Here is an 18,699-nt window from a genome sequence, read left to right on the forward strand (position 1 = left end):
TCACAAAATGAGAAACTGATGTTCCTTCCTATCATGTTATTGTTCTATTTATAAGCCAAGAGGATGACATTAAGAACCTTTGTTTTAGGAGATCCAGAGCAAACAGACTCACACTGGCCCTTCTTTCCTGTCAAACACTATTCCTTATAATCCACTTTTGCTAGTAATGGCCATAAAATAACTATATTGGAACAATAAAAATTGATAAACTACCAGCTGCCTCAAAAATCTAATAGCTTTGGCAAAATATACTGCAGCTCATTGTGATAGAGCCTCCTTTTCCCTAACAGGTTTTATTTTAACACTTTCCTTTTCACACTACTGAACAGCATAATCAAATCAACAATTCAGCAAATGCCCAGTGTGTTCCAGGCACTAGGCACTGCTCAGCCCTGACCACCCCCGCCCGCCCTCTGCCTCAAGCTGGCTCCACTGGTACTCAGTGTCAATCATTGATTTGCAGTTGTCTAGGATGATAATGGAGAACAGAGTGAGCCCAAATGGAGGGTTGCAGTCTGCCCTGTCAGCACCCACAGAATCAAGCAAAAGAGTGGGTCTTTTTTGCATTAATAAAAGCTTAGTTATCTACAAGACCACTGAGTATTAAATACATACAAATTTGAAACATCCTGTGAAACAGGAAGGGCAGGTTAAAACATGGTTCGCTAACAACTGGTATTTATAAATATTCTGAATCAGCTTGATGACTTTATTGAAAGAGGCATAAATCAAATATCTTGCAATAAAAACTCAAATTCAGAAATAATCCAGATATGGTACCCATTCATACAAAGACCAAAGTGCCAACTTCCCATGCAGCATAGGGAATCCTCTGCAGAGAAATTCTGAACCAAAATTCTAAAACACCAGGGAGGAGGGGGTGGAGTGGGTTAAGGATATGGGACATAAGTAGGGGAAAAATTTTCAACCCATTTTTTTTCCTGGTGATTATTTGAAACAAAATTCTTTAATATTTCACCATAAAGTGTTTTTGAAAAAGTAATCAGTTGGGCCCACTTCTGCCCTAGGATGTGGAGAGCTGGAAGGAGCATTGCTCTCACCCTTAAAATTTTAAAAAGCCAGCCTGACTTCAGATTCATGACTTTATTGAACCCATCAGAAATAAGTAGTTTGCTCAAGTATTTGTTGAGAGGAGTCTTTGTTCAAAAAGTTTGGTAGTTTGTTTTCTTGCTGTTGAGGCTTTTTAAAAAAAAAAAATTAAATTTATTTATTTTTAAGATTTTAAGTAATCTCTACACCAGACATGGGGCTTGAACTCACAAACCTGAGATCAAGAGTCACACACTCTACCAACTGAGCCAGCCAGGCCCCATATGTATTTATTTATTTTAAGCAATCTCTACACCCAACATGAGCCTTGGACTCCCCACCTGGAGATCAAGAGTTGCATGCTCCTCTGATTGAGCCAACCAGGCACCCCTCTTACTGTTGAGTTTTGAGAGTTGTTTGTTTTTTTTTTAATATTCTGGATAAAAAATCCCTGTTGGTTACATAATTTATCAACAAATATTTTCTCTACATCTGTGGCTTGGCTTTTCATTTTCTTAACAGTGTCTGTCACCAAGCAAGATTTTAATTTTGATGAAGTCCAATTTATCATTTTTTTAAAAGGACTCATTAACTCTAGATCATGAAGATTTTCTCCTGTGTTTTCTTCTGAAGGTTTTATAGTTAATATGTTTTACATTTAGGTTTATGCCCATTTCCAGTTAATCTTTGTATATGATGTGAAGTTTAGGTGGAGGTCTGTTTTTTACATGTGGATATCTTACTGGTTCAGCACCATTTGTCCAAAAGACTATCCTTCCTCCTTTAAATTGTTTTTGTACCGTTGTCAAACATCAGTTGCCTATATTTATGTGGGTTGATATCTGAACTCTCTTTTGTTCCATTGGTCGGTTTTTATCACTTCACCAACACCACTGTCTTGATTACTGTAGCTTTACTGTAAGCCTTAAAATCAGTTAGTGTGATTTCTCTAACTATTCTTTGTAAAATTTGTTTTAGCTATTCTGGATCTTTTGCTGTTCTTTATAAATTTTAGTCAACTTATCTATATTTACAAAAAAATGCTGCTAGGATTTTTATTGGAATTAGATTAAATCTACTGATGAATCTGACGAATGTGGAGATAATTGACGTCTTTAATAGGCTGAACATTCCACCTCATGAATATAGTATATTTCACCATTTATTTAGATTTTTTTTCATTTCTTCTGTCAGTGTTTTGTAGTTTTCAGCATATAGATCCTGTCCATGTTTTGTTAGATTTATACCTAAATATTTTATTTCTTTGGAGCTACTGTAAATATTTTTTTAAATAATCATTTTCTTATTGTTTATTGCCACCACATAGAAATATGCTTTGTTTTTGAATTGACCTTATATCCTGCTCCCTTGCTAAGCTAACTGGTTGTTATAGGACTTTAAAAAAATTAGATTCCCTGATATATTCTTTTTTTTAAATTTTTTTATTAACATATAATGTATTATTTGTTTCAGGGGTACAGGTCTGTGATTCATCAGTCTTACACAGTTCACAGCGCTCACCATAGTACATACCCTCCCCAATGTCCATCACCCAGCCACCCCATCCCTCCCACCCCCCTCCACTCCAGCAACCTTCAGTTTGTTTCCTGAGATTAAGAGTCTCTTACGGTTTGTCTCCCTCTCTGGTTTTGTCTTGTTTCATTTTTCCCTCCCTTCCCCTATGATCCTCTGTCTTGTTTCTTAAATTCCTCATATCAGTGAGATCATATGATACTTGTCTTTCTCTGATTGACTTAATTCTCTTAGCATAATACCCTCTAGTTCCATCCACATCATTGCAAATGGCAAGATTTCATTTTTTTGATGGCTGCATAATATTCCATTGTATATATATACCACATCTTCTTTATCCATTCATCTGTTGATGGACAACTGGGCTCTTTCCATAGTTTGGCTATTGTGGACATTGCTGCTATAAACATTGGGGTGCATGTGCCCCTTCAGATCCCTACATTTGTATCTTTGAGGTAAATACCCAGTAGTGCAATTGCTGGGTTGTAGGGTAGCTCTCTTTTCAACCTTTTGAGGAACCTCCATATTGTTTTCCAGAGTGGCTGCACCAACTTGCATTCCCACCAACAGTGTAAGAGGGTTCCCCTTTCTCCGCATCCTCGCCAACATCTGTCGTTTCCTGACTTACTAATTTTAGCCATTCTGACTGGTGTGAGGTGGTATCTCATTGAGGTTTTGATTTGGATTTCCCTGATGCCGAGTGATGTTGAGCACTTTTTCATGTGTCTGTTGGCCATTTGGATGTCTTCTTTGCAGAAATGTCTGTTCATGTTCTAAGCAAGTCATGTTTAGGAGTAGGGATAGTGCCACTGATTTATTTTTTTTAAGATTTTATTTATTTATTTGACAGAGAGCACAAGCAGGAGGAGTGGCAGAGGGAGAGGGAGAAGCAGGCTCCCCGCTGAGCAAGGAACCTGATGCGGGCCTCAATCCCAGGACCCTGGGATCATTACCTGAGCCAAAGGCAGACGCTTAACCGACTGAGCCACTCAGTTGCCCTGCCATTTATTTTTTTTAAGGTTTTATTTTTAAGTAATCTCTACACCCGAGGTGGGGCTCGATTCACAACCCCAAGATCAAGAGCCACATGCTCCACCCACTGAACCAGGTGCCCGTGTATGCCATTTATCTGCTTATGCATCTGTCCATATATCCATCCATCCACCCATCCCTTATTGCACAGACCAGGACTTCCAGTATGATGTTTAATAGGAGTGGTGTGATAACACTGTGTGTCAGCTATACTAAAAAAAAAAATTTTTTTTTTTAAAGGAGTAGTGAAAAAGGACATCTTTCTCCTGTTTCATCTTCGAGTCTTTTTTTTTTAAGATTTTATTGAAAGCACAAGCAGAGGGAGCTACAGGCAGAGGGAGAGGGAGAAGCAGGCTCCCCACTGAGCAGGGAACCCCATGCAGGGCTCCATTCCAGGACCCTGGGATCATGACCTGAGCTGAAGGCAGACACTTAACCGACTGAGCCACCCAGGCACCCCCATCTTCAAGTCTTTCATCTTGAAGTTCATTTATCTGGTTGAGGAAGTTCCCCTGTATTCCTAGTTTGCTGAGAGTTTCTATCATGAGTGCATGCTGAATTTTAGACTTAATATGGTTGTTTACATTGATTGGTTTTCAGACATTGAACCTGCCTTGCAATCCTGGGGTGAACCCCACTTGTTTGTTGCGTTTTATATATTGCTATTAGATTTGCTAATATTCTGTTGGGGATGTTTGCTTCTATTTTCATGAGAGACATTGGTCTGTAGTTTTCTTTTTTGTACTGCATTTGTCTGGATTTGGTATCAGGGCTTGATAAAATGAGTTGGGAAGGATTCCCTCCTCTCCTGTTCCCTGTAAGAGATCTTGCAGAATTGGTGTTGTTTTTTTTTTTCTTTAAATGTATGTTGTAATTTGCCAGTGAAACCATCTGGGCCTGGGTATTTCTTTTTAAAAAGATTTTTAGCTGTGAATTTTTTAAAAACATATTACCTGATGCTTTTACTTTTTATTATTATTTTTTTTATTCTGTTATGTTAATCACCATACATTACATCATTAGTTTTTGATGTAGTGTTCCATGATTCATTGTTTGCGTTTAACACCCAGTGCTCCATTCAGTACGTTATTATTATTATTTTTAAAAGATTTTTGTTTACTTATTTGAGAGAGAGCATGAGCAGGGGGGAGGGACAGAGGCAGAGGGAGAAGCAGACTCCCCACTGAGCAGGGAGCCCAACGTGGGGCTCAGTCTCAGGACCCTGAGGTCATGACCTGAGCCGAAGGCAGATGCTTAACTGACTGAACCACCCAGGCGCCCCTTAGCTGTGAATTTAATTTCCTTAATAGATACGGCATTATTTTGGGTTGTCTATTTCATCTTCAATGAATTTTGGTAGTTTGTGGTTTTTGAGCAATATGTCCCATTTAAGTTGTCTAATTTATGTGCGTAGAGTTATTCATCATATCCACTTATATCCTTTCAGTGTTTGCAGGGTCTATGGTGATAATCCCCTCTTTCATTGTTGATATGGCTATTCTGTCTTCTTTTCTCTCTCAGTCTTGCTAGAGGTTTATCAATTTATTGATCTTTTCAAAGAACCAGCTTTTGTTTTCATTGGTTTTTGTCTGTTGTCTTTCTGTTTCTCTGTTGTTTTTCAGTTTCATTGATTTTTGCTTTATCTAGATTATTTCCTTGTTCTTCTTGCTTTGGATTTATTTTGTTCTTCCTTTTCTAGTTCCCTAAGGCAGAAGTGTAGATTGTTTATTTGAGACCTTCTTTTTTCCCTAAAAGAGCATTTAATGCTATTAATTTCCTTCCAAGCACTGCTTCAGCTGTAGCCCACAAATTGGGTTATGTTGTATTTTCATTTTTCTTTAATTCCGAATATATTCTAATTTCTCTTGAAAGTTTCTCTTTGATTCATGGATTATTTAGAGGTATGCTAGCTAATATCCAAGTATTTGGAAATTTTCCTCTTATCTCTGTGTTGTTGATTTCTGTTTTAATTTCTTTATGGTCATGGAGCATATTCTTTATAATTTCTTTTTTTTAAGATTTTATTTATTTATTTGACAGAGACAGACACAGCGAGAGAGGGAACACAAGCAGGGGGAGTGGGAGAGGGAGAAGCAGGCTTCCCGCAGAGCAGGGAGCCCAATGTGGGGCTCGATCCCAGGACCCTGGGATCATGACCTGAGCCGAAGGCAGACACTTAACGACTGAGCCACCCAGGCGCACCCCCCCTTTTTTTTTTTAAAGATTTTATTTCTTTTATAATTTCAATTCTTTTATATTTGAGGCTTGTTTTAGGACCTAGGATATGGTCTGTCTTGTTGGAATAATATATATTCTGCTATTGTCAGGTAGAGTGTTCTTTATTATGTCAGCTAATGCCACTTGGTTGATAATGATGTTCGGTTCTTATATATTCTTGCTGATTTTCTGTCTACTGGTTCTATGTATTAGAGAGGAGTATTGAAGCCTCCAACTATAATTGTGGATTTTTCTACTTCTAATTTTAGGTCTGACAGTTTTTGCTTCACATATTTTGAAGCACCATTGTTAGGTGTATACACATTTAGGATTGTTAAGTCTTTTGGGTGAATTAATAACCTTTTAGCATTATGTCATATCTCTCTATATCACACTTTATCCTTGTCATTTTCTTTGCTCTGGATTCTTTCTTTTGATCATTGTTTGCATTATATATCTTTTTTCATCCTTTCGCTTTTCACCTACCTGTATCATTATATTTGAAGTGATTTTCTTATAGACAGTGTGTAGTTCAGTCATATTTTAAATATCTGTTCTGACATTCTTTATCTTTTAATTGTATGTTTAGACCATTACACTTAATGTAACTATTGATATGCTTGGTTTAGGCCTACCATTTAATTACTTCTTTGTGTTAACCTCTGTTGTTATTTCCTTTTTTCCACTTTCCTGCCTTCTTTTGGGTTATTTCAACATTTTTAGTGCTCCATTTTAACTTATCTACTCTGATTTTTTAGTTTATCTCTGCATATTTTTGTGGTTACATTAGGAATTATAATACACATATTTAGCTGTGCGCAGTCTGCTTAGTATCAATACTTTATCACTTCAGGGGCGCCTGGGTGGCTCAGTCGTTAAGCGTCTGCCTTCGGCTCAGGTCATGATCCCAGGGTCCTGGGATCGAGCCCCACATCGGGCTCTCTGCTCAGCGGGAAGCCTGCTTCTCCCTCTCCCACTCCCCCTGCTTATGTTTCTTCTCTCGCTGTCTCTCTCTCTCTGTCAAATAAATAAATAAAATCTTTAAAAAAAATTACTTTATCACTTCAAGAGGAATGCAGAAACCTTACCCTTTACCTTCCACCCTTTATGTTAGAGTGTTCTTATATTACATCTACACCTATTGAAAATCCCTTCACACATTATCATTTTTGCTGTCAGTTGTCAAACATATTTTAAAGAACTAAAGAGAAGAATAGTGTATTATATTTACCCAAATATTTTCCAATTTATGTTGCTGTTCCTTTGCCCCTAATGTTCTAAATTTCTGTCTGCTGTAATTTTCCAACTGTCTGAAGAACTTCCTATAGCAGTTCTTTTAGAGCAGATTGCTGGCTATAAATTCTCATTTCTGGAGGATAGTTTTGCTGCATATAGAATTATGTGTTGACAGTTCTTTTTTCCCCACACTTCAAACATGTGCCATTTTCTTCTGACCTTCATGGTTTCTGACTAAAAAAAAATCCACTGTAACGTCAAATTACTGTACCCCTATAAAAGGTAATAGGTACTCCTATAATGTAAAGTTTTTGTCTGGCTGCTTTCAAGATTTTTTTTCTTTGTCTTTTTGTTTAGCAATTTGATTTGGATGTGTCTGCACATGGATTTTTTTGGGTTTATCCTATTTGGGTTTTTTCACTGCTCAGGCTATTCAGGGTATCATAAGTAGGCTCTAGATTCCAGAATAGACTGGAATAATAATGATAAAAGGCTTGTTTTGAAAGTGTCTTTGCTTCATAGGGACCTGCACACAATAGAAATAGAAATATTTGCTATATATCTCAGACAGAAATTAACATGAGTTTAGTAAATTATAGTTGTAACTATGCAATGTGGAAGATTGTTGCAAATGGACTAGGATGGGGGGAATTGAGCTCCAGAAAGAACTACATTTTGTAGCTTTACATACCTAGTAAATTTCAGGTCTGTGTGTTCATTTTCTAGTTCTCTTTCCACTCTAATATTTTGCTATACACTTTTAGAGTTTGCTCCTACTCCTTGAGCTGAAACTTTAACAACAAAAGTTTATGGTGAGATGTTGGTTTGAAATATCTACTTTTTAATTTTTATTTATTTATTTTTAAAAGATTTTATTTATTTGAGAGAGAGATAGCTAGAGAGAGAGCATGAGCAGGGGGGAGAGGGAGAAGCAGGCTCCCCACTGAGCAGGGAGCCCAATGTGGGGCTCAATCCCAGGACCCTGGGATCATGACCTGAGCCGTAGGCAGACACTTAACTGACTGAGCCATCCAGGCGCCCCATGTCTATTTTTTTTAATCAGGGAAAGTCTGAAATTTTAAATTCCTTCTGGGAGGCATCAAGTCTTGGTTTGAGCAGGGATTGGTACCCTATAGCCTACCAGCCAGATCTGGCCTGCTACCTATCTTCATACAGCCCACAAGCTAAAAATGGATTTTTCTGATTTTAAATGGTTGGAAAAAATTGAAAGAAGAATATTTCATGATATGTGAAAATTATATGAAGTTCAAATTTCAGCATCCATAAGTGAAGTTTAATCAGAAAACAGCCCTGTCCATTTGTTTACATATTGTTTATGGTTTCTTTCGTGCTGCAATGACAGGGTTGAATAGTTAAGCCAGAGACCGAATGGCCTGCAAAGCAAAAAAAATGTTTACTCTCTGGCCCTTTACAGAAGAAGTTTGCTAACTCCTGGTTTAGAATAATGTCTAGTGAGTTGAGTTAGAATGTCCTGTGATCTGAGCTATGTGAAAAGGTTAGCTAGAAATCAAACTTTGCTCTTTGAATAAGTGTCTTAGATATAGGTAGAAGAGTTATTAACTGATTACAGTACTACTCGATTAACATATATTAAATATTTTCAGTTCTAGAGCAATATTTCACATTGTTATTGTACTTTTAAAGTTAGCTCTTCAGGAAATCCTGCCATTTGTGACAACATAGATGAACCTGGAGGGTATTATGCTAAGTGAAATAAACCAGACAGAAAAAAACAAATACTGCATGGTATATCACTTATAATATATGATTTTTTTTAAAAAGTTGAACTCATAGAAACAGAATAGAATAGTGGTTGCCAGGGACTAAGGAGTGAGGGAAATGGGCAGAGGTTGGTAAAAGGGTATAAACTTTGAATAAGCTCTGGGATCTAATATATAGTATGATGACTGTAGTTAACAATACTGCATTACATACTTTTTTTTTTTTTTAAAGATTTTATTTATTTATTTGAGAGAGAGAGAATGAGAGACAGAGAGCATGAGAGGGAGGAGGGTCAGAGGGAGAAGCAGACTCCCTGCCGAGCAGGGAGCCCGATGCAGGACTCGATCCCGGGACTCCAGGATCATGACCTGAGCCGAAGGCAGTCGCTTAACGAACTGAGCCACCCCGGCGCCCACTGCATTACATACTTAAAGCTGCTGAGAGAGTAGAACTTAAGTGTTTTCACCACAAAAAGAAAAAAAGAATCTATGTGACCTAATGGATGTGTTAACTTGGTGAGAATCTTTTCACAATGTGTATGTATATAAAATCACATTGTATACTTTATATTATAATTTTATTTGTCAATTGTACCTCAGTAAAGCTGAGGGAAAAAAATAAAGCAATCAATCAATCAGATTAGCCCTTTAAATCAGGAGAAATTGATTGGAAGAAAAGCCAGAACTGTTTCTATCTAGTTATTTGAAGAAGATTTTTATTTGGAGTCACTTGACAGGCAATTGGGGGGGGAGGGTGCTTAGGGAGGTTTTCTTGGTTAGAAGAGATAAAGGCCATTATTTAAATTTTGTTTTCCTGCTTCTGAGTTGGGCTTTTTACAAGTCTAATTACCTAGATGACTTTCTGTAGACTTCTTTTGTAAGGCTGTTTCTCTGAGACTAGTGGGAGGAAATGGCTGATCACTTTTAAATGAAGAGGAAATCCCAACTCTAACCAGGAACCCTGACATTGCCCCTCACCCCTACCCCTATAGTTGGCCTTTCCTCTTGCCTCCAGACCTGCCTTACCAGCTGGCATCAGAAATCTATTGAGATGTCCATGGGCTGTTTCTCCCAACTGCTTCCCTCCATCTCAAGGACCAAATGAGCCACATCTGTACTATGCGTACACTCAAGGATGTTTTTAGGCCCAAGTTAACTGACGTTACCCATTGAAATTTAAGCTTCTTAAGTGAGTCGCCTATCATAGAGTTCCTAGAAACAATCAATTTTAAATGCACAATACACATTAATTTTTTTTAATATTTTATTTGACAAAGAGAATGTGCGAGTGTGCGCGCGCGCACGAGAGAGAAACAGAGAGAGAGCGCAAGCAGGGGGAACGGCGGAGGGAGAGGGAGAAGCAGACTCCCACTGAACAGGGAGCCTGATAAGGGGCTCCATCCCAGGACCCCAGGATCCTGACCTGAGCTAAAGGCAGACACTTAACTGACTGAGCCACCCAGTTGCCCCTACACGTTAATTTTTAGGATAAAAATATTATTCTCTTGATTTGGAAATTTATGTTTTAGGTGAGAGGAAAATAATTATTTCTTTGTACTATGCATGCATATGTATTTTCTATATATGTGTGTGTGTTCTATAACTATATTCACTCTTGCATCTATTACTACCATGAAATACAGCTGTCCTAAATACTGTGGGCTATATCATCCTGGAGGTGAAACCAGAGTCTGGATAACAGTCACTCCATAGACTTTTGCTAGCTCTGTTACAGTTTTTCAGCTTCTAGGGAAGTCTTCAGATAGAGCCAGTTTATTCTGGAGGTATCTGCTGTGTTTTCCTGACTAGGTATACTAGAGCTCCAAGCGTCATCTACCTCCTCTTCTCTTTCCTACTAGCACTTTTGGTGACCTCTGGGGCAGAGTCCTTGCTGGGCTGCTAGTGCTTTCAGCCCACTGAGGCTGTTCTCTGTTTGCCCCACGGCCCCCAGTGTTGCTAATACCACTGACATGCCTGACTCTGCCCATGTGGGTGACCCATTCATCCATTACCGACTGGATGAGTTAAGGACACTGATGTCTGTGCTGAGGCTCTTGACTCTTTCATCCTCCTTCGGTAGCTGGAGCTCCTGGGGCTGTAGGAGCTGCATGTCAGCTTATTTAGGTTTCTGTGGAAAGCCCCTCTCTGACTGGAATTCTGAATCAAGTCGTTGAAAGCTGAGCTTTTAGATAAACCTGAGTAACATGCTTCACACCCATTTTCTGAATCATTATTCCCTCAGACCTTGGGGGACCACTGGGTCATGTTGGTGAGCTATTGTCTTCTCTTAGGACCACCTTCTTTACTAGGAGATGCCATGTTCCCTCAAGAACCTAGATTCCTGGTAAGATAGGCTGCTCCTAGGCATGCCCTGACAGGTGAGAATCCCACTGGTGTGTTAATCACCTGCTCAAGTGGGGCCCTCTGTGGGATTATGTGTATGTGTTGATAATATGTGCCCTATGGTGCTTGCATTCCTATTCCTCTGTCTCGTTGAGATTTTTTAAGCAGGTCAGCTGCTGTAGAAAGCCCAGAGCTTAATTTCTACCTTTACCTAAACTAGGCCATTAGTTTGGTTGTCTTCCTGCCCAGATACTCTGCCCACTTCAGGCCTAAGTGGTTGACCCACCTATCCAATGTTACTATTTCATAGAAGTTGACCTTCATTCTTCCCAAACCTTTATCTACTTTTGTATCCTATACCAAGGATTGTTATCCTCCTTTTTCTAGTTTCTTGAGGTGGTAGGAGCTTAGATTATTGATTTGAGAATCTTCTTTTCTAACATAAGCATTTAGTGCTATAAATTTCCCTCTCAGTACTGCTTTAGCTCTGCCTCACAAATTTGGGTATGCTGTGGTATCTTCATTTTTATTCAGTTCAGTGTGTTTTAAAAATTTTCCTTGAGACCTCCTCTTTGACCCATGGCTTATTTAGAAGTACATGAAAATGTGTATGCACCAAATGTGTGGAGATTTTCCTATTATCTTCTATTGATTTCTGCTTTGATTCCACTGTGGTCAGAGGATGCACTCCATATGATATCAATCCTATTAAATTTAAGTTTGTTTCATGGCCCAAGCTATAGTATGTTTTTGTATATTTTTTGTGGGTGCTTAAAAAGAATGTAGTCTGCTGTTGTTGGATGCAGTGTTCTACAAGTGTCAATTAAATCCTGTTGGTTGATTGTGTTTGTTGAGTTCCTTATCCTTGCTGATTTTGTCTATTGGTTCTATCAATTGTTGAGAAAAGAACATTGAAGTCTCCAATTATAACTGTGGATTTGTCTATTTTTCCTTTCAGTTCAATCAGTTTTTGCTTCACATATTTTGCAGCTATTTGGTTTTGCTTTTTTGTTTTTTGGTGCATACACATTTCGGATTGCTGTTTCTTGGTAGATTGGCCTTTCTATCATTATTTAATGTTCTCCATCTGTGGAAATTTCCTTTTTGTTGTTACTAATATAGCTAGTCCTGCTTTCTTTTGAGTACTGTTTGCACCTTATTTTTTCCTCCATTTTTTTTACTTCCAACCTACTTAATTCCTTATATTTGAAGTGACTTGTGGTAGATAGCACATAAATGGATCATTTTCTTTAACCCACTCTGCCAATCTCTGCCTTTTGATTGGTTTATTTAAACCATTTACATTTGCTGGTCCTTCAGAGATCAATAAAATGTCTGTCCACAGAATACATTTTCTGGAATTTTGTCTGATTTATTCATGAGTGACTCTTCGAGTACATTATATAACAGAAAGCTTACTAGATGAGGAGTAAGATGACCTGGGGCCTAACCTTCCTTTGCTGTATAGCAGTTCTGTGACTTTGGGCAAATGATACTACCCAGTTCCGTTAACAAATGCTCACTGAGCTGTTGGGCATCAAATACTGGGCTAGGTACTGGACATACAAAGAGAAGACCTGACACACTCCTTGCCTTCCATGGGAGATGTGTACAAATAATCAGGTAATTACAGGGGGTAAATATTATGGTAGAGGTTAGTAGGGGCATTTTATACAGCTTGGGAGTAGGAGAGAAGGTTAAGTAAGGCTTCTGATAAGAGGTGATGGCTGTGCTGAATTTTAAGTGACCAACAGAGATCAACCAGGTAAAAGGGAGCAGAGGAAGAAAATTTTGAACATTTCTGCATTTTTGTTTCCCTGTGTTTAGGGAGAGATTGGCAGTCCAATCAAGACAAAAATCCAGCCCCCACTCCAGACACACTTATTTAATATTGTGTAATCTAGATGTCCTCAGGCCTTGGTATTCTATGGGCTTATTGATATCCAAAGTGCATGGTTCTTGGTTTCACTGGCTCCTGCTTGACTTTTCCGCCTCCAGCAAAGTGTTCATGGTTAGGTCCATAAGTCATCATGGGGTATCTCACGTGTCTTCATAAGTCAGTATCAATTATAATCCCCCTTCTCCTGTGCAAATCATTTATACAGTAGGTGCTTAGGGTAGGCAGTAGTGAAGGGGGCAGAATCAATCATAGGCTTCAAAAGACTATTGTCGGACACCTGGGTGGCTCAGTTGGTTAAGCGTCTGCCTTCAGCTCAGGTCATGGTCCCAGGGTCCTGGGATCCAGTCCCACATCGGGCTCCCCGCTCAGCGGGGAGCCTGCTTCTCCCTCTACCTGTTGCTTCCCCTGCTTGTGCACGCGTGCGCTCTCTCTGACAAATAAATAAATAAATAAAATCTTTTTTAAAAAACTATTAAATTTACACTTGATTTTTGTTACATTTCTAATTCCTGTATTCACCTTAATGGTGTCTTTTGCATGTCAATAAGCTTTATATTTGTTTCTTTCTTCCTCAAACCATGTTTGTATTTATTAATAAGGATTAAATAAATTTTTATTTTTTATTTTTTTTAAGATTTTATTTATTTATTTGGGGCACCTGGGTGGCTCAGTTGGTTGAGCGACTGCCTTCGGCTCAAGTCATGATCCCAGAGTCCTGGGATCGAGCCCCACGTCGGGCTCCCTGCTCAGCGGGGAGCCTGCTTCTCCCTCTCCCACTCCCCCTGCTTGTGTTCTCACTGTGTCTATGTCAAATAAATAAATAAAAAGCCTGCTCAGCGGGAAGCCTGCTTCTCCCTCGCCCACTCCCCCTGCTTGTGTTCCCTCTCTCACTGTGTCTCTGTAAAAACATTTTATTTATTTATTTGACAGAGACACAGTGAGAGAGGGAACACAAGCAGGGGGAGTGGGCGAGGGAGAAGCAGGCTCCCCGCTGAGCAGGGAGCCCGATGCGGAGCTCGATCCCAGGATGCGCGGCTCGATCCCAGGACCCTGAGATCATGACCTGAGCCGAAGGCAGACGCTTAAGGACTGAGCCACCCAGGCGCCCCTAAATAAATTTTTTAAAAAGTCTTTTAACCATCTTAATCATTCATACTCCTTTTTTGAGAACTCCTTTTCCATTGTCTGTAGTTTTTCTAATAATTGGATAGATACGTGGATGTATGGAATACAAGAGCTACTGGGTAACTTCATGGTATTCACCAGTGGCCATGCCTTTTAGAAGAGTGTCTGGCTTGGGAAAACATGAAGAATGATAAACAGTTGGAAAGCAAGACTTCAGAATGGCGGGTAAAAGATTATGATCACTAACTCTGCAAAAGAAAAGATTAAGAGGGTGCCCTTTCAGTACTTAGGACATTTTAAACAAAATTTGGTAGTGGCTGTAATCATAATTTATAATTATAAGTAGTAAAATAAAATGAGGACTATATTTGTGTGATGGGTTTAGGAAAAGATGGAAGTGTTTCTAGCAATTGTTGAAATGAATCCCAAAGGGATATAATAGAATTTTCTAGCCAGGCCTGAAAGAAAAAACTGCATAGTCTCCCTTTTGAGGGTTCAGGTAAATGTAGAGGACTGAAGGGGCAGTAGGCAGGATTGGGGAGGGAGTGTTCTTACATCATTACCCAGCTCTCCCATGGAAGTAGCATGATGTAGTAGGGTGATATGCTGTGGGAATCAGTCCATGGGTTCAAATACCAGCTCCCTGATCTCTCACTGAGGCTTTTTTGTATAAATGGATAGTATGTGAATAGGTATGACTAAATGAATTAAAGTATGTGAAGCATCTACCACAACAAAGGGTGCCCCCATGAGTATAGTTCCCCATGCCTCTCTTTTTAGTCTTTTCCTAGCTTGGCTCCCCAAACTCACTGTTCACCAGTCTTTCATACCACTCTGTAGTCTAATATACAGAATTACTTGCAGAAATTTCTGTCTGATCGCTTCTCGGCCTTTTGGCTAAGATCAAGTGTAGAAATTTCTGTCTGTTGGTTCGTTCTGTTTTGTTAGGTATGTTGTGCCTTTCCATGCCATCATGTGTGTTATGCCTTTCACCTTGGAGGATTTACCTTAGTCCAGGGTTGACCTTCCCCTTGGGGTACTCCAAAACCCAATCTTGTTCATACTGAGGATGGACCTCTACTTAAGGAGGGACTTGAGGTCACCTAGCTCTTGAGATCTGATCTGTATAGGCCAAGATAGCAATTTATTGATATATAGTGAAAATTCAACTGACTGCCTTTTCGGGTGATGTAGCCACCTCACACCAGATTGCAAGAGCTGGTTGTATATATCACTCTCAAATTCCATGGCTAGTGACATCCCCTTAAAAGCTTGAAACTGACTATGGTGGGAATATCTACATCACAGAAATCAGTAAACTACAAGTCACAGCACCCGCCCCCCCAGCCTGATGTTAAGCATTTATCACTATACCACTGATAACTATCTCTGTCTCTTTGGGTGAGTTGTGTGGGAGGCCAAGTCATCTTCTCAAGTGTGGACTTGGATCAGGGACTTTAGTGATGTGATTCTCATGTTTGATGTCATTAGCATGAGAGCACCTTTTGGTCCTTTTCTGAAAACTGTGGTATTCCTGCCCCTCAGCTAAGAGGGGTGGGTACTTGGACATGAGCTCCATCTCCTTCTGGGCCATGCTTGGATAGGAACTTCTGATTGTGGGACTCTCCCTTTTTCGATCCTTCAGGCTAATCCACCTTTTATTCTCACGGTCCATCCTAAGTAGAATATCAAATAAAATTGTTTGTTTTTACTAAATTGTAAGAATATTCCAACCCTGCTTCCCCGAAATAAAGTCAAAGTCACTTCCTTTTTGCATCCATGCACCTCCCAGATTAGTTTGTTTGGAGTTTTGGGTGTTGATGAGCTTCTTTGTTCTCCTGCACAGGCAGTCTCAGGGTTTGTGCCTGTGGGTGTCCACTTCCAAATGTGGGTTTCAGCTAGGTTTTTTTCTCAGAGCAAACATGCATTTTGCTCAGCTCTAAGATCTCAGGAAGTGCCATGCTGTTTGATTGGTACACATCCTGATAATGTATCACTTCTGACATGAAACCTCCATGACCTCTCTGGACAGATTTAGTCACTGTGCTTCCATGCCCCTAGGAAATTTGGAGCCTTCCCTTCTTCTTCTCTTATAAAACTTGTCACCCTGGGTTGTGGTGATTTGTTTTCCTCTCCTCCTTCTCCATCCACCAGGGTCCTCAGTTACCTCAAAATTACAGACCTTGAAGTTATCTGTCCCTGTATCTGTAGTACCAAGTGTGGTATCAGCCTATAGTATCCTGTATATCAATTTGGAGTGTGTATAAATGAACGAGTGACATTCTGTGAAATTAAAGGTAATGTAAAAGTTCAGTTAGCCTGTGGGAGTTTTTAAGATTAACATCCCGAAATCCACATTTTATACTGTGGTCAAGAATCAATTCCTGGGCAGCCTTTTTGCTCCCTTTATAATATTTTGCAGCTCTGATAATTGCTAAAGGATCTCAAAATGCCTTTGGAAAGATTTCCTATACAGGAAGGAGCACATAAAGGAATGTCACTCTGGGTCTGTAGCTTTGTCCTGGAATTATGTGGGCAAATGAACTAATCCTTCTATTTAAAAGATGGTTTCCCCTCTGTGGATAGACAAGGTCCAGCTTCTTTGATGCTGACTCATAAAGTCCTGCCTGTGTAAAGAAAGGATGCCTGTGTTCTCCCTGTAGTTATTTTGTGGGCTCTCTTTTTTCAGTGCGGTTTTGACTTTACGTGATCCCATCACTGGCAGTGAAGATTCAGGTTAAGTACCAAGTATTATTGATAGTTCAGCAGACAATGCAGAGAGTAAGGGAACTGTACATGCTAAAGAAGGATAAAGGGGGTAGTGGTGGTGGTAGTGAACAAAGAGAGGAAAATTTAAGTATGCATGCATATAGCATAAGGGACAGAATCTAAAAGAAAAAGTGAACAAGTCATAAGTGTACAACTCTATTGATAATTTCAAAGGGAACATACCCATTTAACCAGTGCCCAGGCCAAAAGAACATTACCAGCACCGCGGAGGCCCATTTCCTGCTTCCTGGCAATGACTACCCCTTCCTTATACCCTAGAGGTTACCAATTTACCATTATCCTTAATTCTCTCTCTGCAGGTTAATCCTATTTTGACACTTTGCATAGGTGAAGAATATATATACACATGTATATATATACATATGCATACATACATACACATATATATCTCACAGTTTAAAAAATTCTATTATACCATGATGAACATATCAGGGTTGTTTCCAATTTGGGGCTACTACATATAGTATTCATCTGAACGTTCTTGCACATCTTTTGAGGAACAAATGTGTACATTTCTGTTAGATATATAACTAAGAGCGGAGTCCTAAGGTACGCATATGTTGAGCCCCAGTGGATGTTGTCAAACAGCTTTCCAAAGCATTTAAACTAATGTCCAGTCTCACCAGCAGTATACAGGAGGTACCACTTGGCCACATCTTTGTCAACACTTGCATTGTTGAGGTTTTGAATTTTAGCCATACTAATGGATACTAGTGATATTTTATTGTGATGTTTTATTGTGACTCACTTCTTTTTTATTGAAGTATAATTTACAGTAAAATGAAAAGATTTTAAGAGTAGAGTTTGAGTTTTGACAAGTGTATATACCTATGTAACCCACACCCCAGTGAAGATCTAGATGATTTCTGTCACCCCAGAAAATACCATCATGTCTCTTTTCAGGCAGTATTCTCCAACCAGAAGCAACCACTATTCAGATTTTTATCACCATAGATTAGTTTTACCTGTTATTGAACTTCAACAGTATGTATTCTTGTGTCTGGATTGTTTTTGGCTTTCTTTTGTTCAACATAATGTTTTTGAGATTCAACCGTGATGTCTTATGTATCAGTAGTCCCTCCTGTCTTATTGCTGAGTATTTCATTATATGAATGTACCAGAATTTGTTTATCTGTTCTGTTGATGAACATTTTGGGGTTTTTTGCAAGTCTTATTTTGGTTTTAATTTGTATTTCCCCTGATAACTAATACTGATGAACATCTTTTCGTGTTTATTTCTGTTTGAATATCCTCTTGTAAAGAGCCTGTTCAAGATTTTTGCCATTTTTCTGTTGAGTTGTCTGTCTTCTGATTAATTTATTGGAGTTCTTTATACAGGGTATGAATCCATTCTAGTCTGAGAGAGTCTTTTCACTCTCTTCAGAGTATCCTTTCGACACAAAAACCTGTACAGGAATACTCACAGCAGCTTTATTTGTAATAACCCCAAACTGGAAACAACCCAAATGTCTTTCAGTGGGTGAATGGTTAACACACTGTGGTATATGCATGTAATGGAATAAAAAGAATGAACTACTGATACATGGAACAACTTGGATGGATCTCAGGAGCATTATGCTGAATTAAAAAAAGCCAGTCTCAAAAGTTTTTATACTGTATGATTTCATTTATATAACATTCTTAGAATGACAACTTTATTAATGTATAATTTACATACCACAAAATTTGCATGTTTAAATATACAATTCAATGCTTTTTAGTAAATTTACC

The 18,699-nt window shown here is 38.9% G+C and overlaps 1 protein-coding gene and 1 pseudogene across 1 annotated transcript in view; one reads left to right on the plus strand and one right to left on the minus strand.

The window, feature by feature from the left end:
- The window catches only part of LOC116646032, a 29,885-nt pseudogene extending 12,218 nt beyond the window's left edge, over positions 1–17,667 (minus strand).
- The window catches only part of JADE3 (jade family PHD finger 3), a 134,978-nt gene that overhangs the window by 20,760 nt on the left and 95,519 nt on the right, over positions 1–18,699 (plus strand). The window lies entirely within an intron of this gene.

The sequence above is a fragment of the Phoca vitulina genome, unplaced genomic scaffold (assembly GCF_004348235.1).
Source record: "Phoca vitulina isolate PV1807 unplaced genomic scaffold, GSC_HSeal_1.0 scaffold35, whole genome shotgun sequence".
Lineage (NCBI taxonomy): Eukaryota > Metazoa > Chordata > Mammalia > Carnivora > Phocidae > Phoca > Phoca vitulina.